The sequence below is a fragment of the Acipenser ruthenus genome, unplaced genomic scaffold (genome assembly GCF_902713425.1).
Source record: "Acipenser ruthenus unplaced genomic scaffold, fAciRut3.2 maternal haplotype, whole genome shotgun sequence".
NCBI lineage: Eukaryota > Metazoa > Chordata > Actinopteri > Acipenseriformes > Acipenseridae > Acipenser > Acipenser ruthenus.
In genome coordinates this window covers 18,199-44,423 of record NW_026708425.1, presented here as the reverse complement: position 1 = coordinate 44,423, position 26,225 = coordinate 18,199, and the positions used below count along the sequence as shown (strand labels likewise).

The window sequence follows — 26,225 nt, the reverse complement described above, 5'->3', positions numbered from 1 at the left end:
GTCACCTGACACGATGACGGGTACGTTCCCCAGCAGGAGTGGACGCAGCTGTGGAAAAAATTGAACTCTTTCGTTTTGGTTAGTGGGTGCGTAGACATTGACCAGTCTGAGGGGAGTGTTGTTGTATGTCACATCCACGCTCAGAATTCTACCAGGTTCTACCTCCCTGCTGCTGCGGGAGGTAATAAATGGGTTTTTAAACAGGATACCTACTCCGTCGGCTCTGGCTATGTTGGAGCCCGACCAGAAGGAGTCCCCCAGGGTCCAACTCTCCTTCAGGTCCCTATAATCATGGCTCGACGAAATACCACACTCCTGCAGAAAGATGAGATCTGCTTTCAAGTTAGCTAGATAGTTTAGTACATCAAATCTTTTTTGTGTCTCCCTGATACTCCTGACATTAACAGACACACATATCAGGGCCATCAGGGTAGCTAACAAGAAAAGGAGTCGCTGCGTCCACCCCATAGCGACTATGATTGGGAGGTCGGGACACTCTTCCTACTCTTAGCTCTACGCTTGCTTCGAGGGGGCTTGGGCTTATTTGCAACTCCCATCACCCCTGAGAAGGTACTCACTGCTGCCTCGTCCAAGAAGGCACCGTCTTTATATGCACAGTACGTGGAGTTGTTGGGGCTATTCAACTCCCCACAAGGTAAGTCTGGTGGAACTTGCTCAGGGCCCCTCGGAACGTGTGGGTCAGCTTTGTCCTGGGGGGGGTTATGACAGACAGCATTCTTTGGCTGTTACCGTCTGTTGAATTGGAGCTGTTAGCAGACTTCTGGCTTACCGCGTCCAGGGGTATTCCCATGTCCTCCAGTGCTGTATCTAGGAGGACCTCTAGGGGGCCCCTGGTTTTGCCCATACAAGGGAGGGGGTCAAGGATGCTTTGAAGGGAGGCCCTTCGCTTGAAGAGGGTCATTGCTACCGAGGTACTGCTGGTCAGGGAAGGTGTTGACCCCGACCTCTCCCTCGGTGCATTAGTGAACACCTCTTCTGCGAGGTGTGCTAGGGTTTGTGCCAACGACTGGGAAGGCTGGCTGGGGATGCCCTGGCTGGCTGCTACCTGCCCACTAGGCGGCAGTGTAGCCGTCCCACTCGCCTCCGTCTCTGCCTGCGAGGGCAAGACTGGGGACTTTGTGTGGACATTAGCTGGTTTTGGATTTATGGGGGCCACCTGCAACTTGCTGTCTTTGATCCTGATCTTCTTTCTTTTCTCCCCCTCGTCTCTACCCTTTCTTTTCCCCACCCTCTGCTGGTTCTTCACTCCCTTCCCCTCCTTCTCACTCTCACTTTCACTGTCGCTTTCGCTTTCCTCCCCCACGGACTCAATCCTTATGGCGTCATAACGAGAGCCGAGGGGGAGTGCTGGCGCTGAGAGGGCCCTACTCAGGGGGGGGCCGCTGCTGGGTCCGGGCTCCCTCCCTGCCTCGTGTTCTGCATCAGAGGAGCTACTGGAGGAGCTAGATATTAAACTGATAAGAACAGATACTACACTTGATCTTAGCCAAAAGGCCGAGAAGCGATGGCGACTTGGCCCTTGCCCGGGGCCCCCCAGCCTGGATGGCACAGGGGGATTCAAAGGTGGGTGCAAAATTTCAAGCACAAGCAGACCCCCAAAAAACGGGCTGCTGCTTCCAGAGGGGAAATGTGCAATTTAAGCAGGAGAAAACAAAACAAAGCAAAAACACACACATAACACCAAAAACAAAACATAAACTGGCGGAGTGCGTCTTACAAATAGTCATGCCAAGCTGCTATGCTGTGCAAGGTGCCTTGGGTAACTACAACTGTGCCTCGCTGGCTGGCTGGCTAAGAAGGACCTGGCATAGGGACATGTTCCACCACACTTGTCTGGTTAGCTGCATGCTCCCAGGAAACAACCTGCTGCTGTCTACATCATCACCACATGTGAATAAAAGAAAGAAAGACAGCAAGAAAGAAAGAGAGAAAGAAAGAGAGAAAGAGAGAAAGAAAGAGAGAAAGAAAGAAAGAGAGAAAGAAAGAAAGAGAGAAAGAAAAAAAAAAGAAGTAAAACGGCGGGAAAACTTGCATCAACACTGGCACTCTCCCTCCAGCAGGGGTAGACAAAATGCTCACAGGAGAGATCCAGATCTGACTTTGACCAACGTTAGAGAAAGGTGTGCACCGTTCCCGGAGGTACTGCAATACCGGGCCGATGCGTGGAGTGGACGGAGCAAGCCCCTGTTCCATCTCCCGATTCCAAAAATCAATTTAATATATGGTCCCCTGATAGGGGACGTATCAGATATTAAACTGATAAGAACAGATACTACACTTGATCTTAGCTAAAAGGCCGAGAAGCGATGGCGACTTGGCCCTTGCCCGGGGCCCCCCAGCCCGGACGGCACAGGGGGATTCAAAGGTGGGTGCAAAATTCCAAGCACAAGCAGACCCCCCAAAAACGGGCTGCTGCTTCCAGAGGGGAAATGTGCAATTTAAGCAGGAGGAAACAAAACAAAGCAAAAACACACACATAACACCAAAAACAAAACATAAACTGGCGGAGTGCGTCTTACAAATAGTCATGCCAAGCTGCTATGCTGTGCAAGGTGCCTTGGGTAACTACAACTGTGCCTCGCTGGCTGGCTGGCTTGCTAAGAAGGTCCTGGCATAGGGACATGTTCCACCACACTTGTCTGGTTAGCTGCATGCTCCCAGGAAACAACCTGCTGCTGTCTACATCATCACCACATGTGAATAAAAGAAAGAAAGACAGCAAGAAAGAAAGAGAAAGAAAGAGAGAAAGAGAGAAAGAAAGAGAGAAAGAAAGAAAGAGAAAGAAAAAAAAAGAAGTAAAACGGCGGGAAAACTTGCATCAACACTGGCACTCTCCCTCCAGCAGGGGTAGACAAAATGCTCACAGGAGAGATCCAGATCTGACTTTGACCAACGTTAGAGAAAGGTGTGCACCGTTCCCAGAGGTACTGCAATACCGGGCCGATGCGTGGAGTGGACGGAGCAAGCCCCTGTTCCATCTCCCGATTCCAAAAATCAATTTAATATATGGTCCCCTGATAGGGGACGTATCAGATATTAATACTCTTTTATTGAGATTTTACATTTTTTACATTTACACCCATTCGTTTTTTCATTCATTTTACATTTCTTTTAAAGATGACATTCATGCATACAGACATACATTTTGTTTTAAAAGCATTTAAAATACATTTTAAAAACACCAAGACAATTGTGCTTTGTACATGGTTAAAACAGACACAGATTAAAATCAACATGAAAAAAACCTGTGCTGCTTTAAAAGTGACTGGAAAAAAAGAACCATCTATAAAAAACCAGTGCTTGTGAGGGCCGGGGAGTGCTCTCTAAAAAGGTTCAAAAGTGAACATAAAACTATATTACTAAAACAGGGACAGGGGAAAAGGGACAGTGTATGAAACAGTGAGTTAAAATTCTAAAATTTTAAAACACTTAAAATGTAACTTTTAATAGTTTACATTAAAAATCTTTTAGATACATAAAACAAAACAAAACAAAATCAAATAAAACATTCAAAATAAATCAAATCAAAGGTCCATAAAACTGAAACAAAAAGACTACATAAAACCAGGGCACCGTTGAAAAACGGTCATGCCAGCTAAAAAGGGCGGAATGCTGGCATGACAAAATAAATAAAAGGCTTAGCGGTGCCCCGTAGTCCCGCTCCTAGGAGCTAGCGGTTCCAGTTTTTTCCTTTATTCCATCTTCACGTCCTGAAGTCCGGCGATCCTCCACTCCGCGCAGGCCTTGTCCTTCCCGAGGGTCCGGATGTCCAGAATTACAAAGTCCTTGATAAGAGTTTGTGCCCTTCTGGTCGTGGTGATAGTGTCTAGCTCCTGCTTGTGATAGACACAGACGTTACGGCCTTCCCACAGGATCTGCTTGACAACATTGATGACACGCCAAACGCACTTAGCTGTGCTGGTAGTGATTCCTCCCGCAGGCCCATAGAGCACAGTCTCAGCGGTCATCTTGGCCGTGTCAGCAAACCTGTTTAGGAAGACAGAGACAGAGAGCCAGACACTGCCAGCCACATCACACTCCCAGAAGATATGGGCTGGTGTTTCTCTCTTGCGGCACTTTGCATAGGGGCATGTTTCTACTTGGGCTAGTCCCCTCCTGAACATGAACGCTCGAGTGGGGAGTGCACTGTGGACGGTGTTCCATGCTATATCCTTCTGGACATTACTGAGGCAGCTGTGAGACACATTCTCCCAGATTTTTTGGCTTTGGGTGAGGGAGAAAGTAGCTACTTTTTCAATTTCCTGGGAACCGGCAAGATATTTAGTTACAGCCTTGTATTCCCAGGAGGCCAATTTTGCTTTATCTAAGCCCAATTTATATATAGTGTCCCTTAAGGTTCTATAATACAATGGGGGGTCCCAGGAGTACGGCACGGTGTTATCAATAGTGCAGAGGCCCAAGGCCCTGAGACAGGTGGCAAAATAGAAACGATTCATGTAACATACCTTCCTGTCCAGGGCCTGGATGTTCTTGATAGTTTGCGTGAGCCCCTGCACTCGGGTGAGCTGCACAACGTCCGGGACCCCCTTACCTCCCTTCTTGTCGGCTTTACTCAGAGTGGCTCGTTTTACCCTCTCCATCTTGCTGCCCCAGATAAAGCGGTGGATAATGCGGTCCACCACTTTTTTGGTGGTCCTGTCTGGGGGAAAGATTTTTCCTACATAAGAGAGGATGGGGAACAGTATAGACTTGGTTATTAATACTCTACCCGTCATTGTTAAGGATCTTGTGCTCCATCCGCCAATCTTTTTACGGACCTGGTTAATGGCCGCCGTCCAGCTCTGGGCCCCCGAGCTATTGTTCTCGAAAATGAGGCCCAGAATCTTGATTTTGTCCTTTTTGACAGGGTACATGTCCGACAGTTCCCTATCTACCTGCCAATTTTTAGACACGTAGACTTCGCTCTTGGACTTATTAATCACTGCCCCGGTCGCCGTGCAGTACTTCTCAAGGATATTACTAATCCGAGGTACCGACGATGTGTTGGTGCAAATGAGTGACACATCGTCCATATATGCTGTTGTTTTGACCTGGACCCCGTTGGATCCAGGCAGCTGGAAACCAGTTATATTGGTATCCCTACGAATTGCCTGCAGGAGGGGTTCAATGCACACGACATATAGCAGTGGGGATAGTGGGCAACCCTGTCTGACCCCTGACTGGATAGATATTTTACCAGTCAGGTGCCTGTTCACCAAGACTCGGGTACTAATGTTTGTATATATGGTTTTAACCCACTCCCTAAGTCCAGGAGCGAATTTCATCTGGTCCATCACTTTGTACATATATTCATGGCTTACCCTATCGAACGCCTTCTCCTGGTCAAGGTTGAACAGGCAGAGGGGATGGTTCCGTTCTCTAGAATAAGCCAGAATGTCCCTTGTTAACATTAAAATATCCGTGATGGACCTCCCTGGGACGCCACAAGCCTGGTCGGGGCCAATGACCAAAGGGAGGTGTACTTGTAGCCGGAGCATCAGAGCTTTGGCTAGTATCTTGTAATCCACGCAAAGGAGGCTGATTGGGCGCCAATTCCGTAGATCTTTAACTTCCCCTTTCTTATGAAGGAGAGTAATTACACTCTCCCGCATAGAAGGGCCCAACCGCTTCTCCCTGTAGACCGCTCTGTAGACCTCCGCTAAATGGACTTTTAGCGTGTCCCAAAAAAGATGGTAATACTCACCCGGGATGCCATCTGGACCTGGCGTCTTACCGGTGTTCATGGTCTTAACCGCCTGGGTGAGCTCCTCCAGCGTGAGTTCTGGGTCCTTCTCCTCCTCCTCGTCGTCCCGCACTGAGTCAGGCTCCAACTGGCTCAGGAACCACTCTATCAGGGTGTCATCTGTAGCTTTGATGTTATACAGGTCCCTATAGAAGTTCTCTACCACTTTTTTCACTCCCTCACTATCCTCTACTATCCTCCCCCTGCTGTCGAGCATGGAGGACATCAAGTGCCGCTTCTCCCTCGTTTTCTGGAAGAAGAAGCGAGTACACTTTTCGTCTTCCTCCATTTTTTGCACTTTTGCATTGTGCATGACCTTTCGTTGTTCCTCCCTACAAAGCACTGAAAGATCTAGCTTGGTCTGGGCTATCTCGTCGCTTACAGGGAACCCCCGAAGCTGAAGCAGGCTCAGACGCTGGAGGGCAGCATTCAGGTATTTATATTTGGCTCTCCTTTCTTTTGCTTTCCTCTTGCCTGCTGCTATGAAATAACCCTTAGTTCTGATTTTGACCATCTCCCACCACTCTATAGGGGAGTTGAATAGGTCACGCAAAGTGGTCCACTCAACAAGCCTGCTCTTATAGGCTGCAGCTATGGAGGGGTCATCGAGTAAGGAGGTGTTTAATTTCCAGACCCCTGACCCCATCTGGGAGGTCTGAGGGACCTGCAATGTTACCTGCAGGAGCCTATGGTCAGAGAAGAAGACGGCCTGGGTGTCTACTGCCGTCTTCGTAAGGGAGCTGGTATGCAGGACGAGATCTATACGGGAGAAGGAGGTCCCAGATGAGCTCACCCAGGTAAAGGGAGGCACCAGGTCCTTACCTGCATCACACAGGGAGAAATCAGATATTACGGAGGACAAAACTCTACTAGAGCGGTCGTTGCGTGGCCTGCTCTGGTCTACGTCCCTCAGAGCACAATTGAAGTCACCTGACACGATGACGGGTACGTTCCCCAGCAGGAGTGGACGCAGCTGTGGAAAAAATTGAACTCTTTCGTTTTGGTTAGTGGGTGCGTAGACATTGACCAGTCTGAGGGGAGTGTTGTTGTATGTCACATCCACGCTCAGAATTCTACCAGGTTCTACCTCCCTGCTGCTGCGGGAGGTAATAAAAGGGTTTTTAAACAGGATACCTACTCCGTCGGCTCTGGCTATGTTGGAGCCCGACCAGAAGGAGTCCCCCAGGGTCCAACTCTCCTTCAGGTCCCTATAATCATGGCTCGACGAAATACCACACTCCTGCAGAAAGATGAGATCTGCTTTCAAGTTAGCTAGATAGTTTAGTACATCAAATCTTTTTTGTGTCTCCCTGATGCTCCTGACATTAACAGACACACATATCAGGGCCATCAGGGTAGCTAACAAGAAAAGGAGTCGCTGCGTCCACCCCATAGCGACTATGATTGGGAGGTCGGGACACTCTTCCTACTCTTAGCTCTACGCTTGCTTCGAGGGGGCTTGGGCTTATTTGCAACTCCCATCACCCCTGAGAAGGTACTCACTGCTGCCTCGTCCAAGAAGGCACCATCTTTATATGCACAGTACGTGGAGTTGTTTGGGCTATTCAACTCCCCACAAGGTAAGTCTGGTGGAACTTGCTCAGGGCCCCTCGGAACGTGTGGGTCAGCTTTGTCCTGGGGGGGGGTTATGACAGACAGCATTCTTTGGCTGTTACCGTCTGCTGAATTGGAGCTGTTAGCAGACTTCTGGCTTACCGCATCCAGGGGTATTCCCATGTCCTCCAGTGCTGTATCTAGGAGGACCTCTAGGGGGCCCCTGGTTTTGCCCATACAAGGGAGGGGGTCAAGGATGCTTTGAAGGGAGGCCCTTCGCTTGAAGAGGGTCATTGCTACCGAGGTACTGCTGGTCAGGGAAGGTGTTGACCCCGACCTCTCCCTCGGTGCATTAGTGAACACCTCTTCTGCGAGGTGTGCTAGGGTTTGTGCCAACGACTGGGAAGGCTGGCTGGGGATGCCCTGGCTGGCTGCTACCTGCCCACTAGACGGCAGTGTAGCCGTCCCACTCGCCTCCGTCTCTGCCTGCGAGGGCAAGACTGGGGACTTTGTGTGGACATTATCTGGTTTTGGATCTATGGGGGCCACCTGCAACTTGCTGTCTTTGATCTTGATCTTCTTTCTTTTCCCCCCATCGTCTCTACCCTTTCTTTTCCCCACCCTCTGCTGGTTCTTCATTCCCTTCCCCTCCTTTTCACTCTCACTTTCACTGTCGCTTTCGCTTTCCTCCCCCACGGACTCAATCCTTATGGCGTCATAACGAGAGCCGAGGGGGAGTGCTGGCTCTGAGAGGGCCCTACTCAGGGGGGGGCGCTGCTGGGTCCGGGCTCCCTCCCTGCCTCGTGTTCTGTATCAGAGGAGCTACTGGAGGAGCTAGTGGAGTAGCTGTTGTACTCTCTCTCTGGGCTGGGGGAAGGGGTCCTCGTAAAACGGGACATGTCTCGGGGGCGGGGGGGTGAGGGGGGTGCTGGTGATGATGGTGGTGCTGGAGTCTGGGTTTTGGATACTGTTGGTGGTGATGTGGACTGATCTTTGTTATTTGTTCCCTCTTCCTGCTCAGGCCTAGGCTTGTTCGTATTTGCCTTGCTGGCTCTGGCCATGTTGGCATAGGAAGAGGGGCAGTCCTTAAACAGGTGCCCCTTCTTTCCACACAAATTGCACTGCCTCTCTTCTCTGCAGTGGCTGGTCTCGTGGGGGGCGCCGCAGTTCCTGCACTTGACTACAGTACATGCGGCCGCCAGGTGTCCTAATTCCCCACATTTCCTGCAGAGTTTTGGCATCCCATTATAGAATACCAGCCCTCTGTTGGGCCCTAACACTATGGAGTTTGGAATGTGGCGGACGCCTCCAATGCCCGATGGATCAACATTAAGGCGTACCAGCCACTTTCTGGCTCCTGTCCAAACCCCATCTTCGTCTGTAATTTTCCTCCCTTCTGATGACACCCTCCCATAGCGGTTAAGCCATGTTGTAATATCATAGTCGCTAACAGCCTCATTGAAAAATTGGACAGTAACAACTTTCATTTCTCTGTCTGTCAGTGCATCCACACAAAATTCTTTGTATGGAGCGAGATATTTATTCTCCCCCCAAAAGGACCACATTTCTTGTAACTTTTGGGGGTTCCTAAAACTGACCTCAAACACTTCCTTAAGCCCTGGCAATTTCACCAAACAATTCAAGTCAGAAGGGGAAAAACCCATACCCCTCTGAAGAATGGTCCGGCTGAACTCCAGTCTCGTCAGTCCTGGTTCCGTTTCATCTTGCTTGTTTCTTGTGAAGCGCACCGCATTGTGCCTCCTGGCTTCCTGGGTTGGCCCGGAACGCCATCCTTCAGCTGGCTCCTCCGATTGGGGTGGGAGAAGCCTCTGGACGTCCGGGTTGTCTCTCTCTACGGAAAAGAGACAACGTAAGAAGCAAATCTGGGCAGTTGAAGGAACTATTACTTTAGTCCCTGAGGAGATGGTCGCCTCGCAAGAGGGACCCCCTCCCCAGGTGAACGGTGTCCTTCCCTGGCGGAGTAGGGGGCGCTGCTTGGCACCGAGACCACGTAGGAAGAATCGTGGCTGTGACGCCTCCTCGGGGTCCGGGGCCGCCCTCTGCTCCTCCCAGATGGCGCCCTCTGCTGGGCGCCTGCTGCTCTCTCGGTCTGGATCTCGATTACAATCAAGGGCTGGGGATGAGGTCGTCTAGGTCATCAAAGGGTCCTCAAAGGTCGTCTGGATGGTAGGTCCTCCTTCTCTCTAACTCCAGGAACGTCTGGAAAAGCCGGAACCGCCTGAAAAAGAAAAAAACGGGAACCGCCTGAAAAAGAAAAAACTGCTCTCAACAGTCAACAAAATCTTGAAAGACCCTCGGCCTGGATTGGGCAAGCCAAAACCAGACTGAGCATTAGTCTTCCAAAAAGTTGCCGAGCTGAAGAAAGCCAGTCAAAAATAAAAAAAATTCTGTTCCTCCTCACCCGAACAAACCTCTCACAGACCCTCGGAGGGAGCGGGCAATGCCACTACCCTCTAAGCCTTAGTCTTAGAAAGATTTATTCGAACTGAAGAGAAGCCAGAGTATATGGCTGGCTAAGAAGGACCTGGCATAGGGACATGTTCCACCACACTTGTCTGGTTAGCTGCATGCTCCCAGGAAACAAACTGCTGCTGTCTACATCATCACCACATGTGAATAAAAGAAAGAAAGACAGCAAGAAAGAAAGAGAGAAAGAAAGAGAAAGAAAGAAAGAGAGAAAGAAAAAAAAAGAAGTAAAACGGCGGGAAAACTTGCATCAACACTGGCACTCTCCCTCCAGCAGGGGTAGACAAAATGCTCACAGGAGAGATCCAGATCTGACTTTGACCAACGTTAGAGAAAGGTGTGCACCATTCCCGGAGGTACTGCAATACCGGGCCGATGCGTGGAGTGGACGGAGCAAGCCCCTGTTCCATCTCCCGATTCCAAAAATCAATTTAATATATGGTCCCCTGATAGGGGACGTATCAGATATTAAACTGATAAGAACAGATACTACACTTGATCTTAGCCAAAAGGCCGAGAAGCGATGGCGACTTGGCCCTTGCCCGGGGCCCCCCAGCCCGGACGGCACAGGGGGATTCAAAAGGTGGGTGCAAAATTTCAAGCACAAGCAGACCCCAAAAAAACGGGCTGCTGCTTCCAGAGGGGAAATGTGCAATTTAAGCAGGAGAAAACAAAACAAAGCAAAAACACACACATAACACCAAAAACAAAACATAAACTGGCGGAGTGCGTCTTACAAATAGTCATGCCAAGCTGCTATGCTGTGCAAGGTGCCTTGGGTAACTACAACTGTGCCTCGCTGGCTGGCTTGCTAAGAAGGTCCTGGCATAGGGACATGTTCCACCACACTTGTCTGGTTAGCTGCATGCTCCCAGGAAACAACCTGCTGCTGTCTACATCATCACCACATGTGAATAAAAGAAAGAAAGACAGCAAGAAAGAAAGAGAGAAAGAAAGATAGAAAGAGAGAAAGAAAGAGAGGAAGAAAGAAAGAGAGAAAGAAAAAAAAAGAAGTAAAACGGCGGGAAAACTTGCATCAACACTGGCACTCTCCCTCCAGCAGGGGTAGACAAAATGCTCACAGGAGAGATCCAGATCTGACTTTGACCAACGTTAGAGAAAGGTGTGCACCGTTCCCGGAGGTACTGCAATACCGGGCCGATGCGTGGAGTGGACGGAGCAAGCCCCTGTTCCATCTCCCGATTCCAAAAATCAATTTAATATATGGTCCCCTGATAGGGGACGTATCAGATATTAAACTGATAAGAACAGATACTACACTTGATCTTAGCCAAAAGGCCGAGAAGCGATGGCGACTTGGCCCTTGCCCGGGGCCCCCCAGCCCGGACGGCACAGGGGGATTCAAAGGTGGGTGCAAAATTCCAAGCACAAGCAGACCCCCAAAAAACGGGCTGCTGCTTCCAGAGGGGAAATGTGCAATTTAAGCAGGAGAAAACAAAACAAAGCAAAAACACACACATAACACCAAAAACAAAACATAAACTGGCGGAGTGCGTCTTACAAATAGTCATGCCAAGCTGCTATGCTGTGCAAGGTGCCTTGGGTAACTACAACTGTGCCTCGCTGGCTGGCTGGCTTGCTAAGAAGGTCCTGGCATAGGGACATGTTCCACCACACTTGTCTGGTTAGCTGCATGCTCCCAGGAAACAACCTGCTGCTGTCTACATCATCACCACATGTGAATAAAAGAAAGAAAGACAGCAAGAAAGAAAGAGAGAAAGAAAGAGAGAAAGAGAGAAAGAAAGAAAGAGAGAAAGAAAAAAAAGAAGTAAAACGGCGGGAAAACTTGCATCAACACTGGCACTCTCCCTCCAGCAGGGGTAGACAAAATGCTCACAGGAGAGATCCAGATCTGACTTTGACCAACGTTAGAGAAAGGTGTGCACCGTTCCCGGAGGTACTGCAATACCGGGCCGATGCGTGGAGTGGACGGAGCAAGCCCCTGTTCCATCTCCCGATTCCAAAAATCAATTTAATATATGGTCCCCTGATAGGGGACGTATCAGATATTAAACTGATAAGAACAGATACTACACTTGATCTTAGCCAAAAGGCCGAGAAGCGATGGCGACTTGGCCCTTGCCCGGGGCACCCCAGCCCGGACGGCACAGGGGGATTCAAAGGTGGGTGCAAAATTCCAAGCACAAGCAGACCCCCAAAAAACGGGCTGCTGCTTCCAGAGGGGAAATGTGCAATTTAAGCAGGAGAAAACAAAACAAAGCAAAAACACACACATAACACCAAAAACAAAACATAAACTGGCGGAGTGCGTCTTACAAATAGTCATGCCAAGCTGCTATGCTGTGCAAGGTGCCTTGGGTAACTACAACTGTGCCTCGCTGGCTGGCTGGCTTGCTAAGAAGGTCCTGGCATAGGGACATGTTCCACCACACTTGTCTGGTTAGCTGCATGCTCCCAGGAAACAACCTGCTGCTGTCTACATCATCACCACATGTGAATAAAAGAAAGAAAGATAGCAAGAAAGAAAGAGAGAAAGAAAGAGAGAAAGAGAGAAAGAAAGAGAGAAAGAAGTAAAACGGCGGGAAAACTTGCATCAACACTGGCACTCTCCCTCCAGCAGGGGTAGACAAAATGCTCACAGGAGAGATCCAGATCTGACTTTGACCAACGTTAGAGAAAGGTGTGCACCGTTCCCGGAGGTACTGCAATACCGGGCCGATGCGTGGAGTGGACGGAGCAAGCCCCTGTTCCATCTCCCGATTCCAAAAATCAATTTAATATATGGTCCCCTGATAGGGGACGTATCAGATATTAAACTGATAAGAACAGATACTACACTTGATCTTAGCCAAAAGGCCGAGAAGCGATGGCGACTTGGCCCTTGCCCGGGGCCCCCCAGCCCGGACGGCACAGGGGGATTCAAAGGTGGGTGCAAAATTCCAAGCACAAGCAGACCCCCAAAAAACGGGCTGCTGCTTCCAGAGGGGAAATGTGCAATTTAAGCAGGAGAAAACAAAACAAAGCAAAAACACACACATAACACCAAAAACAAAACATAAACTGGCGGAGTGCGTCTTACAAATAGTCATGCCAAGCTGCTATGCTGTGCAAGGTGCCTTGGGTAACTACAACTGTGCCTCGCTGGCTGGCTGGCTTGCTAAGAAGGTCCTGGCATAGGGACATGTTCCACCACACTTGTCTGGTTAGCTGCATGCTCCCAGGAAACAACCTGCTGCTGTCTACATCATCACCACATGTGAATAAAAGAAAGGAAGACAGCAAGAAAGAAAGAGAGAAAGAAAGAGAGAAAGAGAGAAAGAAAGAGAGGAAGAAAGAAAGAGAGAAAGAAAAAAAAAGAAGTAAAACGGCGGGAAAACTTGCATCAACACTGGCACTCTCCCTCCAGCAGGGGTAGACAAAATGCTCACAGGAGAGATCCAGATCTGACTTTGACCAACGTTAGAGAAAGGTGTGCACCGTTCCCGGAGGTACTGCAATACCGGGCCGATGCGTGGAGTGGACGGAGCAAGCCCCTGTTCCATCTCCCGATTCCAAAAATCAATTTAATATATGGTCCCCTGATAGGGGACGTATCAGATATTAAACTGATAAGAACAGATACTACACTTGATCTTAGCCAAAAGGCCGAGAAGCGATGGCGACTTGGCCCTTGCCCGGGGCCCCCCAGCCCGGACGGCACAGGGGGATTCAAAGGTGGGTGCAAAATTCCAAGCACAAGCAGACCCCCAAAAAACGGGCTGCTGCTTCCAGAGGGGAAATGTGCACTTTAAGCAGGAGAAAACAAAACAAAGCAAAAACACACCCATAACACCAAAAACAAAACATAAACTGGCGGAGTGCGTCTTACAAATAGTCATGCCAAGCTGCTATGCTGTGCAAGGTGCCTTGGGTAACTACAACTGTGCCTCGCTGGCTGGCTGGCTTGCTAAGAAGGTCCTGGCATAGGGACATGTTCCACCACACTTGTCTGGTTAGCTGCATGCTCCCAGGAAACAACCTGCTGCTGTCTACATCATCACCACATGTGAATAAAAGAAAGAAAGACAGCAAGAAAGAAAGACAGAAAGAAAGAGAGAAAGAGAGAAAGAAAGAGAGAAAGAAAGAAAGAGAGAAAGAAAAAAAAAGAAGTAAAACGGCGGGAAAACTTGCATCAACACTGGCACTCTCCCTCCAGCAGGGGTAGACAAAATGCTCACAGGAGAGATCCAGATCTGACTTTGACCAACGTTAGAGAAAGGTGTGCACCGTTCCCGGAGGTACTGCAATACCGGGCCGATGCGTGGAGTGGACGGAGCAAGCCCCTGTTCCATCTCCCGATTCCAAAAATCAATTTAATATATGGTCCCCTGATAGGGGACGTATCAGATATTAATACTCTTTTATTGAGATTTTACATTTTTTACATTTACACCCATTCGTTTTTTCATTCATTTTACATTTCTTTTAAAGATGACATTCATGCATACAGACATACATTTTGTTTTAAAAGCATTTAAAATACATTTAAAAACACCAAGACAATTGTGCTTTGTACATGGTTAAAACAGACACAGATTAAAATCAACATGAAAAAAACCTGTGCTGTTTTAAAAGTGACTGGAAAAAAAGAACCATCTATAAAAAACCAGTGCTTGTGAGGGCTGGGGAGTGCTCTCTAAAAAAGTGAACATAAACCTAGATCTAAAACAGGGACAGGGGAAAAGGGACAGTGTATAAACAGTGAGTTAAAATTCTAAAATTTTAAAACACTTAATCTTTAGTAAAATACTCTTTTATTGAGATTTTACATTTTTTTACATTTACACCCATTCGTTTTTTCATTCATTTTACATTTCTTTTAAAGATGACATTCATGCATACAGACATACATTTTGTTTTAAAAGCATTTAAAATACATTAAAAAACACCAAGACAATTGTGCTTTGTACATGGTTAAAACAGACACAGATTAAAATCAACATGAAAAAAACCTGTGCTGTTTTAAAAGTGACTGGAAAAAAAGAACCATCTATAAAAAACCAGTGCTTGTGAGGGCCGGGGAGTGCTCTCTAAAAAAGTGAACATAAACCTAGATCTAAAACAGGGACAGGGGAAAAGGGACAGTGTATATACAGTGAGTTAAAATTCTAAAATTTTAAAACACTTAAAATGTAACTTTTAATAGTTTACATTAAAAATCTTAAAGATACATAAAACGAAACAAAACAAAATCAAATAAAACATTCAAATTAAATCAAAGGTCCATAAAACTGAAACAAAAAGACTACATAAAACCAGGGCACCGTTGAAAAACGGTCATGCCAGCTAAAAAGGGCGGAATGCTGGCATGACAAAATAAATAAAAGGCTTAGCGGTGCCCTGTAGTCCCGCTCCTAGGAGCTAGCGGTTCCAGTTTTTTCCTTTATTCCATCTTCACGTCCTGAAGTCCGGCGATCCTCCACTCCGCGCAGGCCTTGTCCTTCCCGAGGGTCCGGATGTCCAGAATTACAAAGTCCTTGATAAGAGTTTGTGCCCTTCTGGTCGTGGTGATAGTGTCTAGCTCCTGCTTGTGATAGACACAGACGTTACGGCCTTCCCACAGGATCTGCTTGACAACATTGATGACACGCCAAACGCACTTAGCTGTGCTGGTAGTGATTCCTCCCGCAGGCCCATAGAGCACAGTCTCAGCGGTCATCTTGGCCGTGTCAGCAAACCTGTTTAGGAAGACAGAGACAGAGAGCCAGACACTGCCAGCCACATCACACTCCCAGAAGATATGGGCTGGTGTTTCTCTCTTGCGGCACTTTGCATAGGGGCATGTTTCTACTTGGGCTAGTCCCCTCCTGAACATGAACGCTCGAGTGGGGAGTGCACTGTGGACGGTGTTCCATGCTATATCCTTCTGGACATTACTGAGGCAGCTGTGAGACACATTCTCCCAGATTTTTTGGCTTTGGGTGAGGGAGAAAGTAGCTACTTTTTCAATTTCCTGGGAACCGGCAAGATATTTAGTTACAGCCTTGTATTCCCAGGAGGCCAATTTTGCTTTATCTAAGCCCAATTTATATATAGTGTCCCTTAAGGTTCTATAATACAATGGGGGGTCCCAGGAGTACGGCACGGTGTTATCAATAGTGCAGAGGCCCAAGGCCCTGAGACAGGTGGCAAATTAGAAACGATTCATGTAACATACCTTCCTGTCCAGGGCCTGGATGTTCTTGATAGTTTGCGTGAGCCCCTGCACTCGGGTGAGCTGCACAACGTCCGGGACCCCCTTACCTCCCTTCTTGTCGGCTTTACTCAGGGTGGCTCGCTTTACCCTCTCCATCTTGCTGCCCCAGATAAAGCGGTGGATAATGCGGTCCACCACTTTTTTGGTGGTCCTGTCTGGGGGAAAGATTTTTCCTACATAAGAGAGGATGGGGAACAGTATAGACTTGGTTATTAATACTCTACCCGTCATTGTTAAGGATCTTGTGCTCCATCCGCCAATCTTTTTACGGACCTGGTTAATGGCCGCCGTCCAGCTCTGGGCCCCCGAGCTATTGTTCTCGAAAATGAGGCCCAGAATCTTGATTTTGTCCTTTTTGACAGGGTACATGTCCGACAGTTCCCTATCTACCTGCCAATTTTTAGACACGTAGACTTCGCTCTTGGACTTATTAATCACTGCCCCGGTCGCCGTGCAGTACTTCTCAAGGATATTACTAATCCGAGGTACCGACGATGTGTTGGTGCAAATGAGTGACACATCGTCCATATATGCTGTTGTTTTGACCTGGACCCCGTTGGATCCAGGCAGCTGGAAACCAGTTATATTGGTATCCCTACGAATTGCCTGCAGGAGGGGTTCAATGCACACGACATATAGCAGTGGGGATAGTGGGCAACCCTGTCTGACCCCTGACTGGATAGATATTTTACCAGTCAGGTGCCTGTTCACCAAGACTCGGGTACTAATGTTTGTATATATGGTTTTAACCCACTCCCTAAGTCCAGGAGCGAATTTCATCTGGTCCATCACTTTGTACATATATTCATGGCTTACCCTATCGAACGCCTTCTCCTGGTCAAGGTTGAACAGGCAGAGGGGATGGTTCCGTTCTCTAGAATAAGCCAAAATGTCCCTTGTTAACATTAAAATATCCGTGATGGACCTCCCTGGGACGCCACAAGCCTGGTCGGGGCCAATGACCAAAGGGAGGTGTACTTGTAGCCGGAGCATCAGAGCTTTGGCTAGTATCTTGTAATCCACGCAAAGGAGGCTGATTGGGCGCCAATTCCGTAGATCTTTAACTTCCCCTTTCTTATGAAGGAGAGTAATTACACTCTCCCGCATAGAAGGGCCCAACCGCTTCTCCCTGTAGACCGCTCTGTAGACCTCCGCTAAATGGACTTTTAGCGTGTCCCAAAAAAGATGGTAATACTCACCCGGGATGCCATCTGGACCTGGCGTCTTACCGGTGTTCATGGTCTTAACCGCCTGGGTGAGCTCCTCCAGCGTGAGTTCTGGGTCCTTCTCCTCCTCCTCGTCGTCCCGCACTGAGTCAGGCTCCAACTGGCTCAGGAACCACTCTATCAGGGTGTCATCTGTAGCTTTGATGTTATACAGGTCCCTATAGAAGTTCTCTACCACTTTTTTCACTCCCTCACTATCCTCTACTATCCTCCCCCTGCTGTCGAGCATGGAGGACATCAAGTGCCGCTTCTCCCTCGTTTTCTGGAAGAAGAAGCGAGTACACTTTTCGTCTTCCTCCATTTTTTGCACTTTTGCATTGTGCATGACCTTTCGTTGTTCCTCCCTACAAAGCACTGAAAGATCTAGCTTGGTCTGGGCTATCTCGTCGCTTACAGGGAACCCCCGAAGCTGAAGCAGGCTCAGATGCTGGAGGGCAGCATTCAGGTATTTATATTTGGCTCTCCTTTCTTTTGCTTTCCTCTTGCCTGCTGCTATGAAATAACCCTTAGGGCATAGGGACATGTTCCACCACACTTGTCTGGTTAGCTGCATGCTCCCAGGAAACAACCTGCTGCTGTCTACATCATCACCACATGTGAATAAAAGAAAGAAAGACAGCAAGAAAGAAAGAGAGAAAGAAAGAGAGAAAGAGAGAAAGAAAGAGAGGAAGAAAGAAAGAGAGAAAGAAAAAAAAAGAAGTAAAACGGCGGGAAAACTTGCATCAACACTGGCACTCTCCCTCCAGCAGGGGTAGACAAAATGCTCACAGGAGAGATCCAGATCTGACTTTGACCAACGTTAGAGAAAGGTGTGCACCGTTCCCGGAGGTACTGCAATACCGGGCCGATGCGTGGAGTGGACGGAGCAAGCCCCTGTTCCATCTCCCGATTCCAAAAATCAATTTAATATATGGTCCCCTGATAGGGGACGTATCAGATATTAAACTGATAAGAACAGATACTACACTTGATCTTAGCCAAAAGGCCGAGAAGCGATGGCGACTTGGCCCTTGCCCGGGGCCCCCCAGCCCGGACGGCACAGGGGGATTCAAAGGTGGGTGCAAAATTCCAAGCACAAGCAGACCCCCAAAAAACGGGCTGCTGCTTCCAGAGGGGAAATGTGCAATTTAAGCAGGAGAAAACAAAACAAAGCAAAAACACACACATAACACCAAAAACAAAACATAAACTGGCGGAGTGCGTCTTACAAATAGTCATGCCAAGCTGCTATGCTGTGCAAGGTGCCTTGGGTAACTACAACTGTGCCTCGCTGGCTGGCTGGCTTGCTAAGAAGGTCCTGGCATAGGGACATGTTCCACCACACTTGTCTGGTTAGCTGCATGCTCCCAGGAAACAACCTGCTGCTGTCTACATCATCACCACATGTGAATAAAAGAAAGAAAGACAGCAAGAAAGAAAGAGAGAAAGAAAGAGAGAAAGAGAGAAAGAAAGAAAGAGAGAAAGAAAAAAAAGAAGTAAAACGGCGGGAAAACTTGCATCAACACTGGCACTCTCCCTCCAGCAGGGGTAGACAAAATGCTCACAGGAGAGATCCAGATCTGACTTTGACCAACGTTAGAGAAAGGTGTGCACCGTTCCCGGAGGTACTGCAATACCGGGCCGATGCGTGGAGTGGACGGAGCAAGCCCCTGTTCCATCTCCCGATTCCAAAAATCAATTTAATATATGGTCCCCTGATAGGGGACGTATCAGATATTAAACTGATAAGAACAGATACTACACTTGATCTTAGCCAAAAGGCCGAGAAGCGATGGCGACTTGGCCCTTGCCCGGGGCACCCCAGCCCGGACGGCACAGGGGGATTCAAAGGTGGGTGCAAAATTCCAAGCACAAGCAGACCCCCAAAAAACGGGCTGCTGCTTCCAGAGGGGAAATGTGCAATTTAAGCAGGAGAAAACAAAACAAAGCAAAAACACACACATAACACCAAAAACAAAACATAAACTGGCGGAGTGCGTCTTACAAATAGTCATGCCAAGCTGCTATGCTGTGCAAGGTGCCTTGGGTAACTACAACTGTGCCTCGCTGGCTGGCTGGCTTGCTAAGAAGGTCCTGGCATAGGGACATGTTCCACCACACTTGTCTGGTTAGCTGCATGCTCCCAGGAAACAACCTGCTGCTGTCTACATCATCACCACATGTGAATAAAAGAAAGAAAGATAGCAAGAAAGAAAGAGAGAAAGAAAGAGAGAAAGAGAGAAAGAAAGAGAGAAAGAAGTAAAACGGCGGGAAAACTTGCATCAACACTGGCACTCTCCCTCCAGCAGGGGTAGACAAAATGCTCACAGGAGAGATCCAGATCTGACTTTGACCAACGTTAGAGAAAGGTGTGCACCGTTCCCGGAGGTACTGCAATACCGGGCCGATGCGTGGAGTGGACGGAGCAAGCCCCTGTTCCATCTCCCGATTCCAAAAATCAATTTAATATATGGTCCCCTGATAGGGGACGTATCAGATATTAAACTGATAAGAACAGATACTACACTTGATCTTAGCCAAAAGGCCGAGAAGCGATGGCGACTTGGCCCTTGCCCGGGGCCCCCCAGCCCGGACGGCACAGGGGGATTCAAAGGTGGGTGCAAAATTCCAAGCACAAGCAGACCCCAAAAAACGGGCTGCTGCTTCCAGAGGGGAAATGTGCAATTTAAGCAGGAGAAAACAAAACAAAGCAAAAACACACACATAACACCAAAAACAAAACATAAACTGGCGGAGTGCGTCTTACAAATAGTCATGCCAAGCTGCTATGCTGTGCAAGGTGCCTTGGGTAACTACAACTGTGCCTCGCTGGCTGGCTGGCTTGCTAAGAAGGTCCTGGCATAGGGACATGTTCCACCACACTTGTCTGGTTAGCTGCATGCTCCCAGGAAACAACCTGCTGCTGTCTACATCATCACCACATGTGAATAAAAGAAAGGAAGACAGCAAGAAAGAAAGAGAGAAAGAAAGAGAGAAAGAGAGAAAGAAAGAGAGGAAGAAAGAAAGAGAGAAAGAAAAAAAAAGAAGTAAAACGGCGGGAAAACTTGCATCAACACTGGCACTCTCCCTCCAGCAGGGGTAGACAAAATGCTCACAGGAGAGATCCAGATCTGACTTTGACCAACGTTAGAGAAAGGTGTGCACCGTTCCCGGAGGTACTGCAATACCGGGCCGATGCGTGGAGTGGACGGAGCAAGCCCCTGTTCCATCTCCCGATTCCAAAAATCAATTTAATATATGGTCCCCTGATAGGGGACGTATCAGATATTAAACTGATAAGAACAGATACTACACTTGATCTTAGCCAAAAGGCCGAGAAGCGATGGCGACTTGGCCCTTGCCCGGGGCCCCCCAGCCCGGACGGCACAGGGGGATTCAAAAGGTGGGTGCAAAATTCCAAGCACAAGCAGACCCCCAAAAAACGGGCTGCTGCTTCCAGAGGGGAAATGTGCACTTTAAGCAGGAGAAAACAAAACAAAGCAAAAACACACCCATAACACCAAAAACAAAACATAAACTGGCGGAGTGCGTCTTACAAATAGTCATGCCAAGCTGCTATGCTGTGCAAGGTGCCTTGGGTAACTACAACTGTGCCTCGCTGGCTGGCTGGCTTGCTAAGAAGGTCCTGGCATAGGGACATGTTCCACCACACTTGTCTGGTTAGCTGCATGCTCCCAGGAAACAACCTGCTGCTGTCTACATCATCACCACATGTGAATAAAAGAAAGAAAGACAGCAAGAAAGAAAGACAGAAAGAAAGAGAGAAAGAGAGAAAGAAAGGAGAGAAAGAAAGAAAGAGAGAAAGAAAAAAAAAGAAGTAAAACGGCGGGAAAACTTGCATCAACACTGGCACTCTCCCTCCAGCAGGGGTAGACAAAATGCTCACAGGAGAGATCCAGATCTGACTTTGACCAACGTTAGAGAAAGGTGTGCACCGTTCCCGGAGGTACTGCAATACCGGGCCGATGCGTGGAGTGGACGGAGCAAGCCCCTGTTCCATCTCCCGATTCCAAAAATCAATTTAATATATGGTCCCCTGATAGGGGACGTATCAGATATTAATACTCTTTTATTGAGATTTTACATTTTTTACATTTACACCCATTCGTTTTTTCATTCATTTTACATTTCTTTTAAAGATGACATTCATGCATACAGACATACATTTTGTTTTAAAAGCATTAAAATACATTTAAAAACACCAAGACAATTGTGCTTTGTACATGGTTAAAACAGACACAGATTAAAATCAACATGAAAAAAACCTGTGCTGTTTTAAAAGTGACTGGAAAAAAAGAACCATCTATAAAAAACCAGTGCTTGTGAGGGCCGGGGAGTGCTCTCTAAAAAAGTGAACATAAACCTAGATCTAAAACAGGGACAGGGGAAAAGGGACAGTGTATAAACAGTGAGTTAAAATTCTAAAATTTTAAAACACTTAATCTTTAGTAAAATACTCTTTTATTGAGATTTTACATTTTTTTACATTTACACCCATTCGTTTTTTCATTCATTTTACATTTCTTTTAAAGATGACATTCATGCATACAGACATACATTTTGTTTTAAAGCATTTAAAATACATTAAAAAACACCAAGACAATTGTGCTTTGTACATGGTTAAAACAGACACAGATTAAAATCAACATGAAAAAAACCTGTGCTGTTTTAAAAGTGACTGGAAAAAAAGAACCATCTATAAAAAACCAGTGCTTGTGAGGGCCGGGGAGTGCTCTCTAAAAAAGTGAACATAAACCTAGATCTAAAACAGGGACAGGGGAAAAGGGACAGTGTATAAACAGTGAGTTAAAATTCTAAAATTTTAAAACACTTAAAATGTAACTTTTAATAGTTTACATTAAAAATCTTAAAGATACATAAAACGAAACAAAACAAAATCAAATAAAACATTCAAATTAAATCAAAGGTCCATAAAACTGAAACAAAAAGACTACATAAAACCAGGGCACCGTTGAAAAACGGTCATGCCAGCTAAAAAGGGCGGAATGCTGGCATGACAAAATAAATAAAAGGCTTAGCGGTGCCCTGTAGTCCCGCTCCTAGGAGCTAGCGGTTCCAGTTTTTTCCTTTATTCCATCTTCACGTCCTGAAGTCCGGCGATCCTCCACTCCGCGCAGGCCTTGTCCTTCCCGAGGGTCCGGATGTCCAGAATTACAAAGTCCTTGATAAGAGTTTGTGCCCTTCTGGTCGTGGTGATAGTGTCTAGCTCCTGCTTGTGATAGACACAGACGTTACGGCCTTCCCACAGGATCTGCTTGACAACATTGATGACACGCCAAACGCACTTAGCTGTGCTGGTAGTGATTCCTCCCGCAGGCCCATAGAGCACAGTCTCAGCGGTCATCTTGGCCGTGTCAGCAAACCTGTTTAGGAAGACAGAGACAGAGAGCCAGACACTGCCAGCCACATCACACTCCCAGAAGATATGGGCTGGTGTTTCTCTCTTGCGGCACTTTGCATAGGGGCATGTTTCTACTTGGGCTAGTCCCCTCCTGAACATGAACGCTCGAGTGGGGAGTGCACTGTGGACGGTGTTCCATGCTATATCCTTCTGGACATTACTGAGGCAGCTGTGAGACACATTCTCCCAGATTTTTTGGCTTTGGGTGAGGGAGAAAGTAGCTACTTTTTCAATTTCCTGGGAACCGGCAAGATATTTAGTTACAGCCTTGTATTCCCAGGAGGCCAATTTTGCTTTATCTAAGCCCAATTTATATATAGTGTCCCTTAAGGTTCTATAATACAATGGGGGGTCCCAGGAGTACGGCACGGTGTTATCAATAGTGCAGAGGCCCAAGGCCCTGAGACAGGTGGCAAATTAGAAACGATTCATGTAACATACCTTCCTGTCCAGGGCCTGGATGTTCTTGATAGTTTGCGTGAGCCCCTGCACTCGGGTGAGCTGCACAACGTCCGGGACCCCCTTACCTCCCTTCTTGTCGGCTTTACTCAGGGTGGCTCGCTTTACCCTCTCCATCTTGCTGCCCCAGATAAAGCGGTGGATAATGCGGTCCACCACTTTTTTGGTGGTCCTGTCTGGGGGAAAGATTTTTCCTACATAAGAGAGGATGGGGAACAGTATAGACTTGGTTATTAATACTCTACCCGTCATTGTTAAGGATCTTGTGCTCCATCCGCCAATCTTTTTACGGACCTGGTTAATGGCCGCCGTCCAGCTCTGGGCCCCCGAGCTATTGTTCTCGAAAATGAGGCCCAGAATCTTGATTTTGTCCTTTTTGACAGGGTACATGTCCGACAGTTCCCTATCTACCTGCCAATTTTTAGACACGTAGACTTCGCTCTTGGACTTATTAATCACTGCCCCGGTCGCCGTGCAGTACTTCTCAAGGATATTACTAATCCGAGGTACCGACGATGTGTTGGTGCAAATGAGTGACACATCGTCCATATATGCTGTTGTTTTGACCTGGACCCCGTTGGATCCAGGCAGCTGGAAACCAGTTATATTGGTATCCCTACGAATTGCCTGCAGGAGGGGTTCAATGCACACGACATATAGCAGTGGGGATAGTGGGCAACCCTGTCTGACCCCTGACTGGATAGATATTTTACCAGTCAGGTGCCTGTTCACCAAGACTCGGGTACTAATGTTTGTATATATGGTTTTAACCCACTCCCTAAGTCCAGGAGCGAATTTCATCTGGTCCATCACTTTGTACATATATTCATGGCTTACCCTATCGAACGCCTTCTCCTGGTCAAGGTTGAACAGGCAGAGGGGATGGTTCCGTTCTCTAGAATAAGCCAAAATGTCCCTTGTTAACATTAAAATATCCGTGATGGACCTCCCTGGGACGCCACAAGCCTGGTCGGGGCCAATGACCAAAGGGAGGTGTACTTGTAGCCGGAGCATCAGAGCTTTGGCTAGTATCTTGTAATCCACGCAAAGGAGGCTGATTGGGCGCCAATTCCGTAGATCTTTAACTTCCCCTTTCTTATGAAGGAGAGTAATTACACTCTCCCGCATAGAAGGGCCCAACCGCTTCTCCCTGTAGACCGCTCTGTAGACCTCCGCTAAATGGACTTTTAGCGTGTCCCAAAAAAGATGGTAATACTCACCCGGGATGCCATCTGGACCTGGCGTCTTACCGGTGTTCATGGTCTTAACCGCCTGGGTGAGCTCCTCCAGCGTGAGTTCTGGGTCCTTCTCCTCCTCCTCGTCGTCCCGCACTGAGTCAGGCTCCAACTGGCTCAGGAACCACTCTATCAGGGTGTCATCTGTAGCTTTGATGTTATACAGGTCCCTATAGAAGTTCTCTACCACTTTTTTCACTCCCTCACTATCCTCTACTATCCTCCCCCTGCTGTCGAGCATGGAGGACATCAAGTGCCGCTTCTCCCTCGTTTTCTGGAAGAAGAAGCGAGTACACTTTTCGTCTTCCTCCATTTTTTGCACTTTTGCATTGTGCATGACCTTTCGTTGTTCCTCCCTACAAAGCACTGAAAGATCTAGCTTGGTCTGGGCTATCTCGTCGCTTACAGGGAACCCCCGAAGCTGAAGCAGGCTCAGATGCTGGAGGGCAGCATTCAGGTATTTATATTTGGCTCTCCTTTCTTTTGCTTTCCTCTTGCCTGCTGCTATGAAATAACCCTTAGGGCATAGGGACATGTTCCACCACACTTGTCTGGTTAGCTGCATGCTCCCAGGAAACAACCTGCTGCTGTCTACATCATCACCACATGTGAATAAAAGAAAGAAAGACAGCAAGAAAGAAAGAGAGAAAGAAAGAGAGAAAGAGAGAAAGAAAGAGAGGAAGAAAGAAAGAGAGAAAGAAAAAAAAAGAAGTAAAACGGCGGGAAAACTTGCATCAACACTGGCACTCTCCCTCCAGCAGGGGTAGACAAAATGCTCACAGGAGAGATCCAGATCTGACTTTGACCAACGTTAGAGAAAGGTGTGCACCGTTCCCGGAGGTACTGCAATACCGGGCCGATGCGTGGAGTGGACGGAGCAAGCCCCTGTTCCATCTCCCGATTCCAAAAATCAATTTAATATATGGTCCCCTGATAGGGGACGTATCAGATATTAAACTGATAAGAACAGATACTACACTTGATCTTAGCCAAAAGGCCGAGAAGCGATGGCGACTTGGCCCTTGCCCGGGGCCCCCCAGCCCGGACGGCACAGGGGGATTCAAAGGTGGGTGCAAAATTCCAAGCACAAGCAGACCCCCAAAAAACGGGCTGCTGCTTCCAGAGGGGAAATGTGCAATTTAAGCAGGAGAAAACAAAACAAAGCAAAAACACACACATAACACCAAAAACAAAACATAAACTGGCGGAGTGCGTCTTACAAATAGTCATGCCAAGCTGCTATGCTGTGCAAGGTGCCTTGGGTAACTACAACTGTGCCTCGCTGGCTGGCTGGCTTGCTAAGAAGGTCCTGGCATAGGGACATGTTCCACCACACTTGTCTGGTTAGCTGCATGCTCCCAGGAAACAACCTGCTGCTGTCTACATCATCACCACATGTGAATAAAAGAAAGAAAGACAGCAAGAAAGAAAGAGAGAAAGAAAGAGAGAAAGAGAGAAAGAAAGAAAGAGAGAAAGAAAAAAAAGAAGTAAAACGGCGGGAAAACTTGCATCAACACTGGCACTCTCCCTCCAGCAGGGGTAGACAAAATGCTCACAGGAGAGATCCAGATCTGACTTTGACCAACGTTAGAGAAAGGTGTGCACCGTTCCCGGAGGTACTGCAATACCGGGCCGATGCGTGGAGTGGACGGAGCAAGCCCCTGTTCCATCTCCCGATTCCAAAAATCAATTTAATATATGGTCCCCTGATAGGGGACGTATCAGATATTAAACTGATAAGAACAGATACTACACTTGATCTTAGCCAAAAGGCCGAGAAGCGATGGCGACTTGGCCCTTGCCCGGGGCCCCCCAGCCCGGACGGCACAGGGGGATTCAAAGGTGGGTGCAAAATTCCAAG

At 47.8% G+C, this 26,225-nt stretch overlaps 12 non-coding genes and 4 pseudogenes across 12 annotated transcripts; all 16 read right to left on the bottom strand.

The window, feature by feature from the left end:
• Positions 1–1,430: 1,430 nt before the first annotated feature.
• Positions 1,431–1,527, bottom strand: LOC131732877 (U2 spliceosomal RNA; annotated as a pseudogene).
• Positions 1,528–2,138: 611 nt separating this feature from the next.
• Positions 2,139–2,329, bottom strand: LOC131732868 (U2 spliceosomal RNA). Its single transcript, XR_009325869.1, has one exon. It is a non-coding gene; the product is annotated as a U2 spliceosomal RNA (small nuclear RNA).
• Positions 2,330–2,923: 594 nt separating this feature from the next.
• LOC131732875 (U2 spliceosomal RNA) lies at positions 2,924–3,078 on the bottom strand (annotated as a pseudogene).
• A 7,061-nt stretch (positions 3,079–10,139) lies between these two features.
• Positions 10,140–10,330, bottom strand: LOC131732866 (U2 spliceosomal RNA). The gene has a single exon (XR_009325866.1). It is a non-coding gene; the product is annotated as a U2 spliceosomal RNA (small nuclear RNA).
• A 595-nt stretch (positions 10,331–10,925) lies between these two features.
• LOC131732860 (U2 spliceosomal RNA) lies at positions 10,926–11,116 on the bottom strand. Its single transcript, XR_009325861.1, has one exon. It is a non-coding gene; the product is annotated as a U2 spliceosomal RNA (small nuclear RNA).
• Positions 11,117–11,701: 585 nt separating this feature from the next.
• On the bottom strand, positions 11,702–11,892 carry LOC131732859 (U2 spliceosomal RNA). Its single transcript, XR_009325860.1, has one exon. It is a non-coding gene; the product is annotated as a U2 spliceosomal RNA (small nuclear RNA).
• A 572-nt stretch (positions 11,893–12,464) lies between these two features.
• On the bottom strand, positions 12,465–12,655 carry LOC131732858 (U2 spliceosomal RNA). The gene has a single exon (XR_009325859.1). It is a non-coding gene; the product is annotated as a U2 spliceosomal RNA (small nuclear RNA).
• A 598-nt stretch (positions 12,656–13,253) lies between these two features.
• LOC131732857 (U2 spliceosomal RNA) lies at positions 13,254–13,444 on the bottom strand. The gene has a single exon (XR_009325858.1). It is a non-coding gene; the product is annotated as a U2 spliceosomal RNA (small nuclear RNA).
• A 598-nt stretch (positions 13,445–14,042) lies between these two features.
• LOC131732871 (U2 spliceosomal RNA) lies at positions 14,043–14,197 on the bottom strand (annotated as a pseudogene).
• A 3,857-nt stretch (positions 14,198–18,054) lies between these two features.
• Positions 18,055–18,245, bottom strand: LOC131732856 (U2 spliceosomal RNA). The gene has a single exon (XR_009325857.1). It is a non-coding gene; the product is annotated as a U2 spliceosomal RNA (small nuclear RNA).
• Positions 18,246–18,830: 585 nt separating this feature from the next.
• Positions 18,831–19,021, bottom strand: LOC131732855 (U2 spliceosomal RNA). Its single transcript, XR_009325855.1, has one exon. It is a non-coding gene; the product is annotated as a U2 spliceosomal RNA (small nuclear RNA).
• A 572-nt stretch (positions 19,022–19,593) lies between these two features.
• Positions 19,594–19,784, bottom strand: LOC131732854 (U2 spliceosomal RNA). The gene has a single exon (XR_009325854.1). It is a non-coding gene; the product is annotated as a U2 spliceosomal RNA (small nuclear RNA).
• A 597-nt stretch (positions 19,785–20,381) lies between these two features.
• LOC131732853 (U2 spliceosomal RNA) lies at positions 20,382–20,572 on the bottom strand. The gene has a single exon (XR_009325853.1). It is a non-coding gene; the product is annotated as a U2 spliceosomal RNA (small nuclear RNA).
• Positions 20,573–21,172: 600 nt separating this feature from the next.
• LOC131732872 (U2 spliceosomal RNA) lies at positions 21,173–21,327 on the bottom strand (annotated as a pseudogene).
• A 3,855-nt stretch (positions 21,328–25,182) lies between these two features.
• Positions 25,183–25,373, bottom strand: LOC131732852 (U2 spliceosomal RNA). The gene has a single exon (XR_009325852.1). It is a non-coding gene; the product is annotated as a U2 spliceosomal RNA (small nuclear RNA).
• A 585-nt stretch (positions 25,374–25,958) lies between these two features.
• Positions 25,959–26,149, bottom strand: LOC131732879 (U2 spliceosomal RNA). Its single transcript, XR_009325874.1, has one exon. It is a non-coding gene; the product is annotated as a U2 spliceosomal RNA (small nuclear RNA).
• Positions 26,150–26,225: the final 76 nt, after the last annotated feature.